Source organism: Alligator mississippiensis, chromosome 14 (genome assembly GCF_030867095.1).
Source record: "Alligator mississippiensis isolate rAllMis1 chromosome 14, rAllMis1, whole genome shotgun sequence".
Lineage (NCBI taxonomy): Eukaryota > Metazoa > Chordata > Crocodylia > Alligatoridae > Alligator > Alligator mississippiensis.
Genome location: NC_081837.1, coordinates 38,965,280 through 38,988,349, shown reverse-complemented (window position 1 = coordinate 38,988,349; position 23,070 = coordinate 38,965,280). Strand labels below are relative to the sequence as shown.

General features: G+C 43.5%; 1 protein-coding gene across 2 annotated transcripts in view; it reads left to right on the top strand.

The window, feature by feature from the left end:
* Window positions 1-2,627: 2,627 nt before the first annotated feature.
* Window positions 2,628-23,070, top strand: part of USP49 (ubiquitin specific peptidase 49) — a 55,500-nt gene continuing 35,057 nt past the window's right edge. The window contains exon 1 of one of the 2 annotated variants that reach the window (XM_059717451.1): window positions 2,628-2,790. The gene's annotated coding sequence lies outside the window, so the exon portion shown is untranslated. Of the gene's footprint in view, window positions 2,791-2,932; window positions 2,990-23,070 lie in introns of those variants that run through there. The other variant, XM_059717450.1, reaches the window with a different exon arrangement.

Below are 23,070 nucleotides of genomic sequence, written 5' to 3'. Positions count from 1 at the left end.
AACTATTTGAGTTAGTGGTGAAATCTGGCCCTTGGCTCATTATAGTTCTGTGCCGTTAAGGATAGCTGGGAAGTTCTGTGAAAAAATTCTGTTGTTTTCACTGGTAATCACGTCCGCTCTGCTGAAATAAAAGGCGTGGGGTCATTATTAGAAAACTAGGCACATCCAGTGTTGTACGTGTGTCTTTTTAATACAAAAATGATGTGTTTTGTAACCAGAGATACCAAAATTTTAGTCGCGTGTCTTACAAGTATAAACAACATGCTGGGTGTCTTAACGGGATGTATTCTGCTCTTATTGCATGTTACTGTTCAGCAGCCACCAAGCTGACTCTTAGGGCTAAATTATGCCTTTAATTATATCAGTAACCCCCCAGTGATGTCAGTGGGATTGTAATGGGGCGGGGGGCAAGGGGGACGAAAAGATTTAGCCTTTTCAGTGTTAGCAAAGATATCCGTTGATGTAGCTGCCTTCTCTAAACCAATGGATCGACTGCTTTGTGCATAGGGCATCTCTTTTACTCCCTGGGGTCCTCCCTTGACAGGCAAAATGATTGTTTTTCAATCTTATTAGCTCAGTAGGCTCTCCCTAGGCAACCGTAAGGCCAACTAACCTGGCTTCAAACACGCTAGCCTGTGTCTTGACAGATGTTAAGAGGGCTTTCAATCGTGTTGTTAACATGACTGAAAACCAGGCTTTCCCACCTGTCAATACAGGGACCGGGAAGTTAGGTTCTGGAGTGCACGTGCAAAGCCAAGAAAGGTGCTGCAAAATCCAACACTTCTTTGCACAAGATTGGGGTCTGATCATGTTCCTGTGAAAGTTGTTGAGCAGTTTTGTCGATAATTTTGGAGGGAGGACATTGCATCTACCCATTGTAAACCAGGGTAGACTGTAGACTTCCTGGGTGGTGGGTATGTATCAATTAGGTTCATTTTATCTGAGGAAACTAAAAAGCACAAATAGGTTCGGTGACGTTATCAGCATCACAAAGCAATTCAGTGGCAGAGTATAGAAGTAGACTCGTGGTCACCTGCCTCAGCAGTACTGCCAGGGATATTTTTAGCTCTGTATCATTATTATAAGTAATCACTTATGTAGTAGCTGCATGCTGATATGCATGTTTACAAAGGGATTACAGAAGACCAAATTCATCCTTGGTTTAAATCCTTTTGATTGTAATGGACTTGCACAACAAGGGGAACTGGATTTCAAATAGTGACAACGCAAGGACCCAGTCCAAAGAGTTGGGAGATGTTTGCCGATGAGGAAGTCTGGGCAGGATTGGTGCTTGAAACAGAAATGACCCTGGACAAAAACCAAGATGCCTTTAGGGAGAGATTTGGAAGAGGAAAGGGAGGTTGCTAGACAAAGCAAAACCGGCTTGGTGCTCAACAGCTGTTTATTGCCAAAGGGTTGATGGCCCTGCCTTCCGTTTCTAGATCAGTTTCTGAAGTCTTCTGTGAGCTTTTGAGATTTGCCTTGCAAGAACAGCCTGGATTTTTGTTGGACTGGCTTTTCTGCCCGCAAAGCCAGTTTACAGGACCCTCGTGTCGCCTACTAGCACTAAGGGGCGTTGAACGCAGCGGTCAGTCACCGTGCGATTGTGCTGCATCACAACCCATAGGATGCTTTGCAGCACGATGGCACATCCCATGGGGCAAAGTGGCCTGAGAGCCACAATTACAAGGACACACTATATAAAACCAAATCATGCCGTCGTGGTGCAGCGGGAGGATGGTACCTCCGAGTGGTGCCACCTAACGAGGTCAGCTCGTGGGGCCTTCCCAGAGCGCTAGTGCATCTTTGTCAGGGCCTTTAAAATGGCGCGAGGCTGTTGCCAAATGAAGCACGTTCAAATGAATCCGAAGCGGGTGGCAACAGGCGGCGTCAGAGCTTCGCCAAGGGCCTGGTTAAATAAAAACACACGCGTGCAGCGCTTGGGGTTGTTTTTTCCAGTCACGCCAGGATGTGGTCCTGCCCCCACCGAGGGTGACACGGTTGTGGTACCGCGCCTGCGCTAACGTAGGCCACACGCTGCCAGCACGGGCCAGACGGCACGGCCATGTCCGCGGCACTCGGCGTGGGGCAGGCGTGGCCCGGAGGTGGTGCTCCCCTCGCCGTCCTCAGGGGTGGCATCACTGGCCGTGGCCCCTGTGTGCTGGTGCCCGGCTGGCTCCCTTCGCCGTCCCGTGGTGGCGGCATTGCCTGCCGTATGTGACACACGTGCCTACGGCGTGACCTGTGTGACACCACGTGTGATGGTGGCCTGCTGGCTCCCCTCGCTGTCCTGTGGCGGTGGCATCGCCAGTCGTGGCCCCTGCGACACGTGTGCGTGGCGTGACCTCCGTGTGACGCCACGTGTGGCCTGCCCCAGAAAGGCTGCTGCATGCATGTGAGCCCCCCCACCAAGGGGGGGCACCAGGAGGCGCTGCGCCTTTAAGAGCCTCTTTGTCTCCGAAACATCCTTATTTACCCTCTTGTGACTCAACCAAACTTCAGCCTGGGATTCACAAAGCCCCGCTACGTCAGCCTGGCGGGGCGGGGCCGCCGGCTCCCGGCCCCGCCCCGCGTTCCCCCGCCCCTCCGCAGCGCCACTGCCGTAAGCCGCTGCGACCTTACCGTAGCGGCTACGCGGGAGCCGCCGACTGCCCCCGCGCCGAGCTACGCAGCTGGCGCCCCTCCGTCCAGAATACACCTCTGGCGCCCGAGAGCGGAACACCTCCGCGCTCTCCCCGGGGTTGCGCCACTAGCGTAGGGAGACCGGGAGAGAGGCCTTACGGAGATGGCGTAAGCAGCTTCGGTGAATGGGGCGCCCGGCGCGGGGGAGGGGGGGGCGGGGAAGCGGCGCGTGTGTGGCGGGCTCGTCCGCCAACCGCGGCGGGGGGCGGGGCGACGCGGGCGGCCAATGGGCGGGCGGGGGGGCGTGGCCGCGCCCCGGTTGGGGTGTCTCGCGCTGGGTGACAGCTCGCGCGTGCTGATGATGGCGGTAAATAAAGGGGCCGGGGGGAGGGGATGAGAGGGGAGGGGGGAGGAGCGGGGGGGCGGGCACCCCTCCCCCCCGAGGCGCGCGGGGGGGGCGGTTTAACCGTCACCTCGGGGGGGGGCGGGGGCTGCCCCCCAGTGCCTGGGGCGGGGCGGGGGCTGCGGGCCCCCCCCGCGCGGAGTCTGGCCCGGGTGGAGGGTGCGGGCGGACAGGGCCGTAGGGGAGAGGGAGGCCCCCCGCTAGCCTGGGCCGCCCCCAGGGAAGGGGCTGAGCCCCCCCTGCCCCGCGAGCCCGGGGTGCCCCAGAAATGGGGTCCGAATCACACCTTGTGGGCAGGCGAGATCCCCCCCGGTTCGGTCCGCGCGCCTCCCCGTTCGTCCCGCGCATCGTCTGGGACGGGGCGAGAGGTGCCCGGCGGCGCCAAGTTTTCCTGACTTCCGCTGACTTCGCGGGCGCCGTGATGATAACGTGGCCGGGAGCGAGGGGGCCGGCTGGACGATGCTTTGTTGGGGGCTCGTTTGAAATGTGGCCGCCTCGCCCCCCTCTGCCTGCGAGTTGGAGGGCTAGAGAAACCAACCGGTCGCTCCCATGCTCGCCAAAGCCCGAGCGTGCACGTGCTCGGGAAAGCATCCCGTATTGTCGGGACGCCGGGCGAGGTGACCTGCTGGAGGACCGGTCCCGCAGGAGTAACGCTGGCGTGTCCCGCGGAGATGGCCGCGCCGCCGGGATGGAGCCCGCCGTCTCGACCGCGTCTAGCTGCCGTGATTTTTATCCTCTGTTGAGAGGAGAGGGGGGCCAGAAATCTCTTTTGTTCACTTCTCTTGAAGTTTCCAGCTGTTTGGTTTTGTGTAGGAGGAGAGAGGGATGGGGAAGCGGGGAGCGAAGAAACCGAGGGTGGAGGGATGCGTGTTGGCTGATAGGATTTTAACAAAGAAAAAAATGCGTACTGTTGTGTATAGCCCACCTCGCTGCAAAGTGTGTGGAGGGTATGGTGCGAGTCACACACAGGGAAACTGAACTTACCCACGCTGCTGCAATTTCCAGCTAGTTCTTTGATTGTTACCATCCTCTTAAGAAACTGAAGAGAGACCCCCTTTTAAAATTGGCATTTTAAACATAATTGCAACCTGGAAAAATGGCAGGAGCGTGAATGTCTTGCGTCTTCTCCTCCTCCCACAGACTCAGTCTCCCCCCACCCTGTTTACAAGGAGAAGTGAACTCTGATTCATTTATGCTCAGGTTCTGGGGTACTTTCAGAGGACTCGGAATGGATCATTATTAGGAGCCAGCGCTTGGTGGGTTTTTGGATGAATGGGAAGCTTACCAGCTCTGTTTCTGAAAGTTTGTATTTTGCAAATGTAGCGTTTTAGATTATTTATTTATCTTCTAGTTGGTTTTTCTAAAACCTTCAAGTTCACCTTTTGTTCTCGAGGGACAGAAGTGAAAATATTTAGAACTTGCCTGCCTTGCAGGAATCAACGCATTGTCTCATAAAAGCTATATTTGTAAATATACAGCACTACAAATACAGTGTGTGTGTATACACACACACACACACACACACATATACACATGGCTTGCAAGTACAGTTTGTGTGTGTGTGAGAGAGAGGGAGAGAGAGATTTGCTGTACCATTGCATTAGTAATACAATCATGCCGTGATTTGTCTGAAATAAATAAATCATTCCCAATCTGTGGGAATTGTTTAAAAGAACATGAAGATGTCTCATTAAGGGTAGTCTGCTGTAGATTAACTTTCTTTAAAAAACACTTCTCAGACCTGTATTTTGTAGCATTCATCAGAGCTGGACCCTGTAAACCTTCACAGTCCGTGGGATGGCTTGTGTGATTAAGATTTTGCATGCACTAGCCCTTTTATATGGTGCTGCTTCACAGAATCCAGAGAAGATGCTTGCTGTGGCTGGAGAGCTTTTAGTGGAGAGGTTTGATGTGTACCACTTTCTCCTTACTTAGACAAAACTCTCTTTGACTTCAGCAGGCACTTTTCTTAAAGTAATACTGATCTTTTCCATGGAAAGACAAGGCAAAGATGGGGAGCCCAGATTAGTTTAAAGAACGGTAAAGATGGGAGTGAAATTAAGGGTGCAAGGATTTCAGGGAGAAACAAGATTCAAGGGATTTGGAAGAGAAGAGAGAGCTGTTGGTGGATGAGATCTGAGACACTGTTCAAGAGAAGGGAGCAGCATGAATAAGATGAGAGAACGAGGGTAGGAAAAAGAATTGAAAAGAGCGGTGAGGATTGGGAGGGGGGGAGTGAAGGGGGAAGAAGCAGATGAACCAGTGAATGGATGAGACCATGAATATAAAAATCCTCTGGATTCTCTGAATGCTGTGGCTAAAATTCACCTTTGGCGTCAGTGGATATAACTGCAGCAAAGTCTGTAGATTCACCCTAGTGATGCATTTTGCCCTCGTGTTTGTACTGAATCTTTCTGGTTTGTGTTCAAAATAACTTGCTGTACATGGAGTTTGTTGTTAGTGACTTAACAGTAGTTTGATCTTGAGCACGTTCTGATTTTTCTTTCTGTTTCAGTGTCTAACATTTATAGCGTCATAAGTTGAGGAAGGTAGACATTTCTTTTTGAACTGGTGTTTAATGTGGAGAAGGACTTTTATAGCATCTGGTAGATCCATAATCTTTATTTAAACAGGTCATTTTGCCTTGCACAATTAATTTTAAAACTTAGATATGGAAGTTGAGAGCCAAAGATGTGGAATCAGTAGGCTGGTAATGATCTATGAGTTTTATTCCCATTGCGCTTCCTGTTCTTGCATTCTGAGACAGCAGGTTTCACAAGGACCATGCTTTTCCTGTCATGTGCTTGATTCCAACTAACTTTTGACAGATCCCATGACACTGTTAAATATGAAATATCCCGTTCTTAACAGTTACTCAGTTTTCTGTCTCTTTACTTGCAAATACTGCTCAAACCATAACAGTGTAGCCAGTTGAAATGGCATATCTAACCCAAGCTCCTATTTTCATTCACTTATCTTTTTTTTTCAGAATGTGGTTGGTACTGAAAATTTGCATTCTTGGTCTCCGCCTGAAAAAGGTGTTGTTTTGGTTCAAACATTAGATTAATTCAGTCATGTTCATGTTCCAAGTAGACATGAATCGGTGGGGAAAGGATGGATTTAAAAAAAAATGCAACCGATTAAACAAAAACCTAGTAGTACTATGTTAACAAATGGTTTGCTTTAATGTAAAGCAGCTCTAAATGAGAAATGCAAGTATTTGCATTTCTCAAGACATTTGTTTTGAAAATAGCAACCATGGGAAGGTCTGACAATCTGGTGCTGACCTGGCATAATATATTACTTGTTGAGTGAAGCACATGCAGTGAAGTGTGGTCTTCCAAAATGTAGATTCTTATTATTTTTCCTATTATTCTTGGAAAAGATTTTAGCTACCTTTACAAATGGAAATGGGATGATTTGAAGTGATATGTTTTTCAGAGCTCTAAAGAGATTTCTTGATCTCTGGCAAGTTTTGTTCTTTATACAGAGCTTGACCCTTTTACTTGGGGTGAGCATGGCCCAACAATAGTCCTTTTAATGTTTCAACTTCTCACCTACACAATGGCTTATAAAATGGGAAAGCTAATAGTTTAACAAATGCACATTTACTTAGCCGGTATTCACCAGAGGACTGATTAATATTAAGGAATATGAAAGTGGTTTCTGGGAGGATTCGGACTATGTGCTATAGAATTTAGTGGTTGACAAGATGCTTGCTGGCTGCATTTAAGAACTGATAAGGTCTAAATAAGCCTCATCTGATCTGGTCTGCAACACGAAGTAAGGCTTGGTGTGGTTTAGTACTTGCACTGGGGACCTCAGAGAGAGAGAGAACGTCTTTGAGATCTTTTGTGCACCATGTTGTTAACATAGGACTGCGACTGGCGGAAAGAGCAGTGTCTCCTTCAGTTCAATGTGTAGTCCTTCTGCTTCTGGGTGTGTAAGTGTCCACTTCCATTTCTTGCTGCAGTGGATTCCTCACAAATAAGGATAATCCTTCATGTGATGCTTGCTGACTTGGAATCCTTTCAGTATTCCTCACCATCTACATCGGGCTTTGCACTCTTTCTCCTCCCCCATCCCTTTCCAGATGCACTTAATCATTAGCAGTTTTCATCATTATGGTTGAAGCGTAAGTTAAGAAATGAATTTTGTAGCGGCAAATACGGCATACATCTAATACCGCATCTCTAACTTGTGTGATTCTAGGGACTTCTTCTGAGTGGCCGTTTTGAACTGAAAATTCTTATGATTATGGGACCTCAAAATAAAATTAATTCCCTTTACAACAGTTGGATGACACTGTTCAGCCTTTCTTAAGCACTAGTCACTTTTAATAAATGTGAATGCATCTTTTAGCAAATACTGAAATGCATTCTAAAAGTACAAATTTAAAGCAGAAAATAAATAAAGATAAAAGCCACAGAATATGTTAATGCCATAGCTAGGGTGAGGCTTTAGTGACAAAAGTCAGGACATTCAGATATAAGATTGCTGTGAGCATGTGAACTCTGGACCTTTGTGCATATATGCCTTACAGTGAGGACTTTCCTGACAAGATCATTCAGCACAGAACAATGTGAATATTCAGCAAGTGCAGATAATGGCACAGGTTTACTGGAATAACAGTAATTCCTTATAACTGTGTTGAAATTGAGCTATCTACGGGACCAACGCTATAGTATATCTGTGCATCATATTACTCGTTACCCATACTACCCAATATTACTCTAGCTTAATTGACAAGCTTTGCTGCTTGATAAATTTATCTATGCCAGCATTTAAGAATGCATTGGCTCTTACTGCAATTCAGATGCATTTGTCTTTATAACTTTTGATACAACTGTGTAGTGGTTAGTATTGCATATATATATATATTTCTGTGAGAATATCATGGGAGTAAATTATAGCTCCTGTTCCTTCAGGCATGGAAAGCTCTTAATGCAGCAGAATCAGTCAGTGTAGTGCTGCTGCTTTAGGAGGGAGAGGTAGGATTGTGGGAACCTGTGCAGAGCTGAAGACCAATATCTCTTTGTACTTAGTGCAGGAGGGGAGATGTAGTGTGCAGTAACGGGGCTGATGGAGTGAACATATATGGATTTATTGCTGCCTCTCCAACACATGCATGTTATGAATAAGGGGAGGCCCGGCAGCCTGGGAGCTACTGCAGCCTGAGCCCTGCTCTCTTATGATGGTCCTAGGGAGAGAATTTCATCCTTCTTGACTGTCATGGATTTTTTTTTTTGCCATGTAACTCGAGCTGTGGGATTTGTCACTTAGTATATAAAAGGTACAGGGTTAAGGGTATTGTGGAGAATGTAACTGAATTTCTAAACTTGCTTCTCTGACATGTCGAAGTTTCATAGCATATTTTTCCTTTGTGTTCAGCTGATAGGTTTGTAATAACTTTGAAATGAAGTTCTGCAGAACTCTGCTCCCCTGCCATCAAGTATACTTGCGTTCCCTAGAAACAGTCCTTGATTTTTGGGGAGCTGTACAATACAGTATCTAAACTCTGTTGACTTTAAATATTAGCCAAAGGAACATTAACAACATTAAGAGTGTGTCTGGGTTTGCTACGAAATTAAATGAAAGGCAATATGGTAAGTTAAATTGTTTGAAAATTTAGACCACATTCAGAAAAGGGAACTGTATTATCCTGTAAGACATTTCCTTTGAATGTATTGTGTGGTCTTCAGATGCTGCAAGATCTTTGACTTGATATTTTAATATCGAAAATGAAATTTTTATAACTGTTCCATGCTAAGCAGATGATGACAGGTGCTCTCATTTTGCCAACCTGCTTTATCAGTTCCTGTGGTTTCAGCTTGAATATTTTATCAAGTGTTTCTTGTGGGAGGAAGGAGGGAGTGCAGAAAGGCAAACCCTCACAGAGATTTTTGTCTGAACTGCCCTATTGTTGACACACGGGATAATTAACAGTTCATCCTCCAAAACACTTAGCCAAGAGGAACAGCCTGTTAACTTGTTTCTATGTGCTGTGTAGAGAAGGTTTACTTCCTGCATTATTGCACTGAATTGAGGATTCCCTTTATTAATACTAAAAAAAACCAACTTTGGAGAGGGGACCAGCAGCATTGTACCACTTCAACAACTTTAGTAAATAAAAGTAGTACATTTTTTTTTTTTTTTAAATTCTAATTTAAGGAATGAAATCTTTTGATTATTTATTTGTGTGTGTGTGTATGTATGTATGCGTGGCTGTTTATTTGTCTATCTGTCTAATCTATAGTCAGGGTGAGGCTATACAACCAATATCCATATATTATACAGAGATATCGTAAAGATATTTAGCTCTTATGTAGCACTTCAGAATCATAGCTATAGTAAGTACCATTATTTTCATTTAACAGGTGGGAAAACTGTGGTGGTTTGTATATATTCTAAGGTGTTGGTTTTTTACCTAACATGGAAAAAATGAGGATACTTCAGGTTCTCCTAGGGAGATTGGAACACCCTGACTGTGCAGAAGGCATCTGGTCAGGACTGAGTGGAGAAAAGTGAAGCAGGCAGCTTGAGAAGGTATAGAGAGAGATGTGGGTAGAGAGCTGGGTGTTAGCCTGCCTTAGATAGAAGCTTGTATTTTATTCAGAAAAGGGGAAATGTGGGCTCTAAAGTCAGCAAAAAAATTAAAGATAAGAAAGACACAATTCTTTGGGTAGATGCTAATATACTAATATCTAATAAAAGATCTAATCTCTTTTATTAGACCAACTAAATAGTTGGAAAAATTGTTCTTTGCAAGCTTTCGGGCACAAACGCCCTTCTTCAGGCATAGGGAGAGTTTGTTGGTCTTTGTGTGCTCCCCTGGTAAGAAATGTATTTGAAGCAGCAGCCAGCTGCTGGAAGCTAATCTTTGTCCTCCTCACTCCTAAAAAGTAAGGGCAGTTATAATGTGAAGGGTGGAACTTGAATTAATTTGCAGTGTAACTGAAAACAAATCCTCTTCTGTAACTGGAATCTTTTTGGATAACTAGTAATTTTACACTTGTGCTGCAGTGTTTCCGGCCCTTTCCTCCACGTGTAATGTAGCTCCATGACTGTGCCCAAGTGGAATGAATTAAATACTTATCACCAGTCATCTTTCTGCATAATGACTGAATGATATAACATAACAGCACATCCTTGTTTTTGTTAATGACTCTTTATTCCTCCAAACTTCCACTCTCTCTTCCCTAAAGTAGGGTATAGTGTATCATGTCTTGTTCCATTGCTCTTTTCTTCCTTTCCTTCTGTATCTCTTTGTTTGTTATCCATCATACATGCACACATTGTATTTTGTCTTTCCTCACCTATATCATTTCTCTTAATTCTTCACAACCAAAAGAAACCTTCAGGTTTTCAGTTACCCTTAGTACTGTATTGTGATTTGTGGTTTTTTTTTTTCTCCCATCCAGGCAGGCTGGTGTTTGGAAATATTAACATGAATCCCTTAGTCTAGGGACTAAACAGCAACAGCTGAAGCAAAGATGAAGGTCAAAAGTGACATGGCCTGCTCTCTAAAGGCAATGCCAAAATAACCCTCACTTGCAAGGGATAGTGCTAGGATTTGTGCTGGGTTGTTTCAAAGAGCCCCTGTCAACCATGTGTCTGATAGGGTTTGGAAAGGATCCCCAAATCTCTCTTTTCTGGAAGGAAGGATGAAAATTCAATGCCTCTGGCCAGACTTATTTGCACCAGTGATTTTAGGAAGTATAGCTGCATGGCTAAGGATGTGAAAAAATGCACCGTAGTGGACACAGCTCTGCTGAAAAGCCCTCTAGTGGAGATGCAGCTCATGCCATCGGCAGGCCTTTTACAGGTGTAGCTTATGCTGTCTGGCAAGGTGGTCTCTGATCTATTTAATCAAGCACCCAGAATAATATAAATTCTACTCAAAAAGGGCTCTTTTTGCTGGCATAAGACTCTACTAGGAAGTTTTGCTAGGATAGCTATAGCCATCTAATATACCAGCCAAGAATTTGTAGTGTAAATATGTTCCTCTGCCCCCTGTTCCAGGACTTCCTTGCAGTTATGAGCAGCATGTTTCTTTCTTTTATTGTTAATCCTTCACAAAGGTTCAGTGAATAGTGCTGACACTTGCTTTGGCTGTGGTTTTACAGCTTTCTCGAGCTGCACCAGACTGAAATACATGGGAATCTTGTCAGGTTTATTGTTGCCCACTGTGCTCTGAACATCAGCACTGAAAATAGACAAAATTGTACTGCAGCTTGCTGAAGTGGGTTGTTTCTGTCCCAAGTGTTTAAAAAGTGAGCCCGGCTGAGAAGTCATGAGACTCTTTAGTGTTGTTTTTTTTTTTTTAAAAAACACAGCATTTATATGTCTTACATCTTTTGTGCTTTTGCAGTACACTTTTCAGCTTTTCTCCTCAACCATGGGGGCTAGAAACTTAAACCTGAAATTTCTCACCGAATCCTATCTTCCAGAGGATGAGACTAAAAACAAACACACCAAGTGTTACTTGTGGCTTTCCATTGTGGCCACTTGTGACAACAGAGGCACCCTTATCGACTATGGACTTTGGAAACTACTGCTGCGTCACTTCACAACCTGGTCATATTCAGAACGTTATCCCGTCAGTAATAAGGGCCAGAAATGCATGATGTTCTGCCCACCGTGAAAACGGTTTCCGAAGTTGATGGCAGTTTTCCAGGACAGCGTCTGAGCAAGCAGAACCATCAAACCCTAGATGACCCTAGAGCAGCGGTTCCCAATCTGTGGTACGGGTACCAGTGGTACCCAGGTAACTTGTCAGTGGTACGTGTTAACAGATTTATTATAATTACTTTATGTGACAAAAAATTGCTGGTAGTATTTAAGGTTGTATCGTTTTAAATTGGCGGTGCACAATTTGTCAGTTTGGGAACCACTGCCCTAGAGGACTAAATTACCTCCTCAGGTCCTTTCCAGTCTTAATTTTCTACCCTACAAAAGATTTTTTTTTCTCGTGGGATCTCCGTGATTAAAGTAATTCTGCTTTTTATTTTAAAACTAATTTTTACACGTGCCTTGTGCCTAGTACAGTGCATATTCCTATATGAACTACAGTGCTAGAAACTGAGGTACTGCTGTTTAGGTAAATGATCCTCTGTGCTTTCTTCCCCCAACTGTGAAACACCTAATATTAGCATAACAGGACAAAAGTGGTGTCATCACAGATGCATTAGGAGTGCTTTCTGTATCACAGATGGCATCAGGAGGAGATTTGGGAGCACATTTGTTAGTGAACAGCATCCTTAAAGAATTTGATTCTTTATAATTCTTGGTGTATAGGTATTGAAACAAAGCTGGGCATGGAAGAGAAGGGAGGAAGGATTTCTAGGTGAAGTAGTGAGGTTAGGACTCTCTGCTGTTGCCTGGACCATTATAGTATCATGGTGGTAAAGCTAGCTAATTTTTTGGATGCACCATCATGGCTGTCCATGGGATTAAAAAAAAAATCCCAATGTGGGTGAGAGACTATCTTGAACTGATCTATTGTACAGAGATGGATAATGTATCATGGCAGAGGGTACAAATTATTTTGGGCTCCCCCCCCTTTTGTTTTTTGGGGTTTTTTTTAGCTGATCTGATACAGAGAGGGAGAGAGCTTGCTGGCAGTTACAAAACTAGAGTTGCAACATGGACAAAAGTCTTTGATTCTCTAGTTGGCTGAACAAGTCTTAGTAAAAGCGGGACTCTTCATTCCTTGCAGTGCGCATATACAAAAGACTACAAGCCATATGTATGTAGTTTGTAGGAAAGATGCTTTTCCGCAAATAAACAGTTGTATTTACTTGCTTTGTTTATATGAGCTGGCAGTACTGAAATGTACAAAACCGAGAAAGGCCAGATGTCGAAATCTTAGAAGCGATGCGACTAACGAATACTGCGGAAACTGAAACGAAAATGGCAGGGTCATTTTAAGCTTTCTACCTTTAACCCCTTCAAATTGTCCATTGTTAGCTCTTTGTGCTGCTGTATTATTCAGGATCATCATACAGTATACATCAGAATGCAAAGTAAAATCCATTTTGCTGCGTTTGAACCTGTTGTTTCTTTTGCGAGAACTACGTTTTGGCAGCGGCGTCAGTAGGACATTGGGACCCTCACTTTGTTTTACTGCTTTGCGTGCACTAAACGGGATTGCCTTGTGATAAGTGTTATTAATCAGTTTTTGTTCACAGTGTAATAATGAGTATACATTAACCGTAACACCTACGGTGTAACAGCAGCCAAAGATCAGAGTGTGAAATCTCTGAGAAAATGGAAAACTTGTGAGGGGCTCATCTCAAGCAGTCAAAATGTTTTAAAGAAAACCTGCTGAATGGGTTTCTTTAATTAGATAATTATAACCAGATTCAGAGAAGGATCTGTCAATTTTAGTCCTGCACCGAGAAACAGACAAAGAAATGGCAGGAGCCTTTTTCAATTCCCTTTTCCTCTCCCTCCCTCCCCAGAAGCTTCTGTTTCTCACTATCCTGGTAGTAACATTCAGCTGTATTTCCAGTACAGAGACAGAAAATTGAAATACGTAGTTGCTGGTGTCTGGGGTCAGTGCGACTCGCTCACTTGAAATTTATCTTGTCACATACTAGTCGTGACAAACACTGTCTTTTGAGTGAAGCCCCTTTTTCATTTCACTGAGAGAAGCTATTGTCAGAGCATCCAAAAATCATTTTTTGGTCTGGAATTTAAAAAATTTACATCTACTCCATTGCCCTGAGACACTGGAGGAGAAAAGATTGGTTTTGTTCAAAATAATTTTTTTGCGCTCAGCCCTTTGAATATTTATTCTAATGAAAACAGTACAACTGATATTACACAAGACATTTAAGAAACCAGAAATCCCAGTGAAGTCCTCTTTATTGCTGCTTTACGGCGTACGTAGTTTACACTGAGCACTTAACCATGTGTGACTGAGAAGGAAATAAAGCATTTTCATGGTGGATCCTGTGAATATTTTGAAGGAACTGATTAAAGGGTGAAATGTTTCTCAAGCGCACTTGTGTTTTTTCAGTCTTCTCTGTGGAAACGTGGAAGAATTATGAGCCATGCTTGTGTTTTCCCTTTTCGAACTTCCTGTAGGATATCAGCTGAGCTTATTAAGAAATGGTGACCACAGCCACTTTCCCTTATTCGTTCTGAAGGCAGATCCATACAGTTGAGTGAGAAGTACTACCTCGCAGTCATACACTCCCGTTTGGTTTCAGTGGGTGACATTAGATCTGATGAAGAAAGACTGACATACGGTTGCTTTCTCTTTCTCTTGTGCGCTAGGAAATGGATAGCCTCAGAAGGCGATTCAAGTTTATGCGTTTTCAATAACAAGGGTGGGGAGAACATTTTTTTTTTTTTAGCCTCGAGGTAGGTGTGCATATGAACTGGCAAATGCCATTTGGTCAAAAATATTGAAAAAATGGCTCGGAAGAGCTGCAAGTGCTGGATTGTATTTCTGTCCCGTTCTTGCTTTGTTCCCCAAACTCCTATGAAGGCTCAGTGGCTATGACCATATATATTTCTCCCTATATTCCAATTGGCTCCCTTTTAATTAAAAGAAAAAAAAGTTTGTATCGCATTAAACTTCCATTCTTGCCATAAATGTGATAGAACAGGTTGGTCTCTCGACGCTGGTTCTGATGCCACGTTTACTTAATACGAATGTAATTTTGAAGTAATTTAGAATTACACATCATACTGTTGCACACTAAACATACACCAATTGCATTATAACGAGCGCACTGAGTGTTAAGGAGACGATGGGGTTTGTGGCTGACTTCTAACTCAAGCAATATCTGACTGTCTGAATATTTAGCTGGGACTATAAGAGCAAATTATTTTTTCATATGGTACTCTTTGGCAAATAAAACCTTCATATTAATATATGCCATTGGATGGGCTTAAGACCAAATTAATTCCCTCTTCTGATGTATACTTACTTTGTTACACTTTTCCCCTTAAATATAAATCTGGCTCAGTAAATAAGATTCTTGGCCTTCTTTCTTCCTGTAATTTATAATCCCAGCTATTTTGGCAGGGCACTTCAATTTATTTCTTCTGCAGTTATGTCATAGTTTCAAATGCAACCTGTGTTGCAGTGTTTCAGGTTTTTTTACATTTTTTTGGCAGTTGGTGGCTGGGATAAATTGCAGATCTTCTGAATGTGTGCGCCACTTTTCTGCTTTCAGGAGATGGAAGTTGATGTTTCACGTGATTTTTTTTTTTTCTTTCTGACGGTCCTCTAAAAGTCTTTGAAATGAAGCTTCCCTTGATTATTGCACTTTTATTTAGTGTATCAGGTCACACATCTCTCAATTTTTGTCTGTAATTTCAAACACGGAGAGAGCACACGCTGGAGAATATCCTTCCACGTACTGGTGCGTGTGTTCGCTTGTTGGGTACGTTACATTTCAACCTAAAGAGATGGGTGTAATTTTGACCTTTAACGCTGTTGGTGGGTGTGGAGTTTGTGTTCTGTTGTTTGAAGTGGTGTACAGTTCAAATGCTTGTGTAGCGTTTTGTTGTGTTTTTTCAATATGATTCTGTTCAGCTAAACTGTATTGGCTCAAAGCCCTTTGGGTTTGTTTCTTTTTTTTTTTTTAACTCATTTTTTTCCTTTAAATAGTGGTGTCTCTGTTAATTTTTTTCCTAAATCAGTACTCTAGAAACTGAAAGGTAGATTCTGCAGCCCATCCTCAGTAACCTGCAGTCACCAAGATAGCCCCAATTACCCTAATAGCTTTGGGATTAAGTGTTTAAGGAGTAATGAAGATGGCTTGAAAGAATGTGTTAACTTTCTTTGCTGTGTAACGTGCATAGCACCAAGGATGATCCCAAGTCTGAAGGTCTTTCTGTGCAGGTGACAGGTTTTGCTTGCTTTATTTTAAGTGTTACATAGTGCTGTCTCTATCACTGATGGCTTCCATTGTTTCTCTCTCTTGCTGTTTGTTTTATTGTGGTTAAGAAGGCAGACAGATGCTCAACCATTGACATATACTGGGATTAAATTTAATTTGAGCTATTGTCCTAGTGAGGAGTATAGATTTCATAGACATTAGGGCTGGAAGGGACCTTGCAAGATCATCAGGTCCAGCCCCCTGCCCAAGGGGCAGGAAGTCAGCTGGGGTCAGGTCACCCCAGCAAGATAAGCATAGGATTATAGCCACTATTTTATTAAAAAGAAAAAAAAATTGGCAGAAAATAAAATTAACAGAGAATCTAGAGGCTTCTCGAGTCCCTCGCAATTCTGTGCATTTGCTCTGGTTGTGGTGTCCGCTTCAGATACAGGTTTTGGCAACATTTTCATCTTGGAAAAATACGAGTTTGCAGGGACGACCCCAGCATGTCTTTTGCTTGGAGACTAGTGAATGTTGCTGCTCTGGGTCTGACTGCAAAATATCGAGACCCCTTGACTTGTATTGATGCTCAGGGAGGCCAAGTGCGTTGATGGGCCAAGTCCCTGCAAATCAGTTCTTCTGGCACACAGCCGTGTCTTCATGCAGATGGACATAAGTAGCACTTTAAAATCTGGCCATGCATGAATGATATTAGAGCAGGTGGAATCTATTCAGCCCTCTGAAATGGAAACAGCAAAAGTGTCTCTGTGACTGGCCAACCTAAAAACTGCTTGGAAGGATTTGGGGTTTTGTTTATCGATTCATGAACAGCGAAAACTGGAATATTCTGTTTTGAAAAGTGTAGCTGGCTTAGCTTGAGCCTCAGAAATAAATTAATGATTAAATGAATGTTGATGATTTGTCCTGTGCTTTAAAAAAAAAAAAAATGTGGGGTGGGGACAGACATGCTTCCAGCATGGCATCTGGCTCGTTTAGGTTAAAAAAAGAGTGGTACCCAGCTTTGCCCTGGGCTACCTTTGATTAACAAATATTGGGGCCTTCCTTTAATTTAATTTCAGAGGGAAACGTTGTCCACTCCCCACTTCCACTAACATGGAAGTGGAGAAGAAAGGTAAAGAATTAATTGGGAAGCTTTATTTGGATGACTTTGACCATTGGTCTTATTAGTTGAGAGAGGCAGGTAGTTAAAAGAAATACAGATATAATTCTGTCCCCCAGAATAAGAAATTTGCTGCAGCTCTATCATTTCTGGTAAAATCTGGAGGAATAAAGAACTTCCCTTTTGGAGGGCCGCACCCAGAGGGTGGTGGTGGACGGGTCTTATTCGACCTGGAGGGATGTGCGCAGTGGGGTTCCCCAGGGCTCGGTCCTTGGGCCCGCACTATTCAACATCTTCATCAGTGACTTGGACGAGGGGATAGAAAGCACCCTGTTCAAGTTCACTGATGACACTAAGATGTGGGGGGAAGTGGGTACGCTAGTAGGAAGGAACAGGCTGCAATCGGACCTAGGCAGGTTACAGGGGTGGGCCGAAGAGAACAGGATGGGGTTCAACACTGACAAGTGCAAGTTATTGCACCTGGGAGGAAGAACCAGCGGCACACTTACAGGCCGGGGAACTCCCTCCTCTCCCTACGAGGAGAGGCTGAGGGACCTGAACCTGTTTAGCCTCCACAAGAGAAGGCTGAGAGGGCATCTAGTGGCAGTCTGCAAACTAGTCAGGGGGGACCAGCAGGCAATGGGAGAGTCCCTGTTCCCCCGAGCGATCCCGGGAGTTACAAGAAACAACGGACACAAGCTAACGGAGGGTGGTTTCAGGCTAGACATTAGGAAGCGCTATTTCACTGTCAGGGCGGCTAGGACCTGAAAACAACTTCCAAAAGAAGTGGTGCTGGCTCCTACCCTGGGGTCTTTAAAAGGAGGCTGGACAAATGTCTGGCCGGGGTCGTTTGACCCCAGTACTCTTTCCTGCCACGGCAGGGGGTCGGAGTAAATGATCTCCTCAGGTCCCTTCCGACCCTACCAACTATGAAACTGTTTCTCTCTGCTCTCATATCCCTTGGGCTTTTCATTCTTCCACCCTTTTTTTGTCCCTCTGCAGCTAATGGTAGTTGTCTCTGCCTAGCTTCTCTTTTGATTCCTTTCTTCCTTTGGGGCTCTGACCTGAGGAGGAAGGTGCTTTTGCTGTTGCTCTTCAGACTCCCAGTAGCTGGCTGCACTAATTCATGAACTGTGTTACCCGCTCAGCAGGTAGTTTTCTTCCCCTTGCGTTGTTGCAGGTTCAGTGGGAAGGAGGAGCTATAACGCCTGCCTACCCCATGTCCATGCAGCCAAATGGCCAATGACCTGTTGCTCTTGTACGCGGACTGCAGCTGTCTGCCTGGTGGGTTTGGACTCTCCTGTTCCAGGAGAAAACAAATGAGGAAGCTGTTTAAAAAGCTGTACAATGCCTCTCATCATGAAGCAGGAGGAAAAAAAAGAGTTAATTTGGAAACTGAAGGATTCTGATGGAAACATCACTTTTGTAATACTGTAAAACTGATGGAAATATAGCTTTTGTACTCAGTCATTGCATTGGTTGCCCATTACATTCTTCATCACTTGCAATATTAACTTTAGAGATGATGCAACAGATTAGCTTTTTTGGCATTGCCTGACTGACTCGATACTTCCAGATAAGTATGGTCACCTCTGAGGTCTTGCCTCCTCCCTTGACAGCTCCTAGCTTTATACGGGAGTCTCTGAGATACCGTACCTCCCAGCTGCTACTATACCTCTTGAATTCAAAATTGACTGTCTAGAAAGGCTGAACATGGCCTGCACCCCTCTTTAAAATCCAAATTTCACTGGCTTCTTTTGCGAACTCAGACTGATCTTGGCTTGTTATATTTTAGTCCGCCCTTGTGAAAGGTGATATACGAGTAAAAGGTGGGTTCTGTAGTAACTGCGTAGCTGTAAAATCAAATTACTGGTTGACAAACTGAAAATGTAACATTATTCAACATAACTACCAGACTGCATGAATTCTTAGTGCCTAAACATACCTCCTCACTGATACTCGGATCTGATGAAACGTGTTTTTTTTCTGACACTGCTGGCTTGGCATGCATCGTGCAATTCACAATTGCTTTTTATTAGACGGAGTTGGACAGGACTTTTCCAGCTGTTGTCTGAGTGACTGGGGGGAAAAAATGAAAATGAAGCCATCAGTTTGACCTCGAGTCTGCATGGCAAAGACTTCATTTTGTTATAGGCAGTGTGTAAGTTGGTTTTTAGTTTTTTTGCTTTGGGAGCATTTGGCAACCTGTACAAACTTCGCAAAGCTTTGCCTTGCGAAGTATAAAATTTGACATTTAATCTAATAGGCAACAAGCAGTAAAAAAAAAATAAAAATAAATAAATAAAGCGATATCTATTTCCATATTTGTGTAATCTTTGGCTACTTGGAGACTGCGCTGCTGCCACTTGTGGCGGACCCCAGAGTGAAAACCTACCCACCAATGATGACATAGCATTATTAAACATTCAAAACCAAAAGAAAAATAATAATGTAAGTTCTATTAAAATGAGGATAATAGAGGGGATAATAAAGGCACATGGAGTATGAAGGAGTAGGTTGTGCTAGCTTATCACTTACCTTTAGGAAGAGAGAGGAAGTAGGTAGTGAGGGTAGGTATTTATGTATAGAAAAACCTGTTCCTAATATTATTAAGGGCTTTGAAAATACTGTTTCCTTTTTTGGGGTAAAAAGTTCTGAGCTTAAAAATGCTCTGAAATGTAAAAGGGAAAGTTTTGGGGTAACAGTCTGATGTGCCTTTCCTATTCTGAAATGGAAAGATGACTTCAGCAAGCTATTGATTTTACTTGAGCTTTGCAGCAGTTGATATTTTTGAAGTCATTAAAGATGGCAGTGCAATCATTTCCTTTTCAGTACAAAGAACAGGAAATTCAAGAAACTGTTCAGCTAAGCTTTAAAGGGCTGAGAATCGTGCAGCAGAAGTGATTTAGTCCAGGAGGTAAATTGGTAATCCTGCCAGTCGCAGGTTAATCTGTCCTCAGACCAAGACCGCAATGAGGTCTGTTCATTCTTATTCGCTACGAATAACTAGCACAACTAAAAGTGGGACAACACCAACATCTTTCTCAGAACTACATTTTTATTTTGGGAACAGTGTGACATTCGTGATGAAAATGCCCCCTTTTTAAGGGCAGGTTGAAAATACAGAACTGAAGAATTCTGCTTTTCACATGCCTAGACTGGTTTGTGTTATCTTTCTCCCTAGGAGTCAGCAGTAGGAAACCTAATCTCTGAATTTGGAGTAGTGGAAGAAAGAGTAAGCAACATCTTGCGAGTGAGCCAATGACCTTTTTTAGGATGGTGATAACTGTTTAGCGAAGCCTCTTCCCCATGATGTTGCCTTATGAACACTCTGTTGAGTATTGGGGCCGCGACACTAAAATGAAATGTCTTCTTTACCTTCCTCTTCCTCTTTCCTTGGTTTATTTATCAACTGGTGACGGATTGAGTCAGCGAGCTCTAAAACTCTTAATGGAATTATCTGTTAAAGTGAGAGAGTCGAATCAAATGTTGACTCATCTTAAATTCTTAGAAGACCAAACTGGGCACACCCCTCTGTGTCTATATAATCACATCTAAATAGCTAGGTGTTTTCCTGGCCAGGAACAAGAGGGGTGCTTTTCTTTTGAGACATCTGATACAAGGATTGCAGCAAGACAAGGATGATTTAGCATGCAAATGAGTAGTAATCCCATTGACAGCCCAAAACCACTGCACGCGCACACAAAAAGTCTCAAAGTAAAATTGCAGAAAGTCGCACGTACCAGCATTGATGCTGATAGAGGCTCAGAAGTTCTGCGCTCATTGACTGACCCGCTTGCCAGACGTGCGCCGCGGCGGAGAATGAAAATTGGCTGTCTGCCTGCTTCCTTGTCCACGCTGCTGAACGGCAGTTGCATTTCATTTTACACTTCAGGGAGAGTGCAGGTTAGCCTCATATATATTGTCCTCTCCGTGCAAAGCAACTGGCTGAGGAGAGGAGGAATTTAGTTAAGTGCCAAGCAGATCTCTCCTTCGACAATTTGTTGTTAACAAGAAAACCGAGGTGGCTTTGGGACAGGCACAGCAGTCAGAATTCACCCGGGATTTTTAAGTGCAGGTCAGGTCAGCTCAAGAGCTTTTTTTTGCGGAGCGAGGTGATCTATGAATTCATTGAACACAGAGATAGGCTTTTTGTTTGCTTGTTTGTTTCTCGTTTTGGTCGGTTTGCTTGTTTTGCCGGCGTTAAGCAAATAATAAATGGTGGCTGCTATATTTTCTTAGTTGACAAAACGTTGTCCTCGAGCAAGTTTTCTTAGTTGCATCCATCGTTTTGGGTTTATTCATTTATCAATTAACAGCAGCATGCATCTCTTAAAAGCCTTAGTGAAAAAAGAGGTTCTCCCTTTTTTCCATCCTCTTTGGATTCGTAAAAAGAAGTACGGTTGTTAATTGGCAAATGAGGGAAAAGGAAAATAATGGCAGAAGGGAGGGTTTCCTGTGCTTCTGCTTGAATTTTTAACGTCTCCCAAACATATATGAAAAAGCTTTTGAAGCCCACCTCAGCTTAAGGTGTAGCCAAATGAGACTTAGCAGTGCTATATCTTGTCTGATACTGCTTGCCTATTATTCATTATTGCTATGAAGATAATGAAGCCACAACCTACTGCGCTGTGCATGTGGTTTTTGTTCTTTACAGCATCATTTGATTGTCTTGGCGTGCTGATTTGGGTTATTAACTGACTGACTGTTTTATATGTCGTGTCAGCTGTGATGTTATTTTAAATTAGTTAATAGGCTTTCTTACATTTTGCCACGATGAGTATGAATTAAAATGAGGGAGGAAAAGCAGCAGAGAACTGCCCATCACTTACCAAATCCTCCCTGTCTGCTATAATCCATCTTTGTGTCTATCGCGAGGAGATTCTGAAGAAAATGTTAGGCTGCTTGTATACAGGAGAGCTGTTAAATTGATCTGTACCACAGGTACCAGTCGTGTACGTGTGATCCACAGTGAGACAATTCTCTGGTCCAGCTATAAAAATACATCTGAGATTGAGCTGTTTTTACTGCGCTTACATACATTTTAATACTGCACTTGGAAATAATGATATCAGATGGTAATTTCCTAGGGGATGAAGCAAGGTGTGTTGTGGGAATAGATCAGAATATGTGTAGTTCAAATTTTTTTTTTTAAAGGTTTCAAATGCTGGAGAACTTAATCATCGTGCCAATTTGATTGATATTATTGAAAAATTCTCACATAACTTCCATTGTTTTTCCTTAAATTATGACTGTAAGGTTTTGAAGCTTTTTTAACATACTGAACCATTCCAGTTAACTTGAACTTGATGTTAACTTGAGCTAATGTGCACTTTTCACAGTAGATAGAATATGATGTAGGTTGATTTTTACATCTTAAGCTGGCAGTCAAATGAAGCATTGCTTTCTGCACTCTTAAAACAGCTGTGGGTTTCTGTCGAAACGTGGCAGGCCAGGACCAAAACGTACAGGAGGAAGGAAAACCCAAACACTGCAAAAATGTGATTTAGTTCCCTTCTTTGCTAGTGCTGAAATATCACGTAGTTGGTTTTACTTAATTTCTGTAGCATTGATGTCATTAATTGATAGCATTGATGTCTGCCTTGCTTTTAGTTCTCAAAAATGTAGGTTCTGACTTGCAGATGCTTAAGCACATGCTTACCTTGTATGTATTTGCATAGTCTCGTTGGACTCAAATGAGGGGAGGGAAACAAACGGTCATCAGTTTTAGTATACACCAGGATAGCTTGGGGGATATATGGGAAGAAAAAGAACGGTGGCCCAGACCCGTCACTGGTGTCATTTGCCATAGTCCCATGCTATCCCGTAATGACAGTTGGTATAAAGTAGCACCATCTTCCCTGGTGATTATTTTTTATTTCGGTAGGGGGAGGGAGGGCTGATATTCCAGAGAGGAATGGGTACCAGTTAAAATATGGTGAAGTATTTCTGCTTCAGGGTTTTTAGGGAAACTGCACAATCAATGTCCCTGATGTTTGTACAGTAATGGAAACCGCCCATCGTGAATGAGTAGGTCTACAAAGCTGGTTGCTATTGCTTTAGGAGAAGCAATTACTACTTTTTTA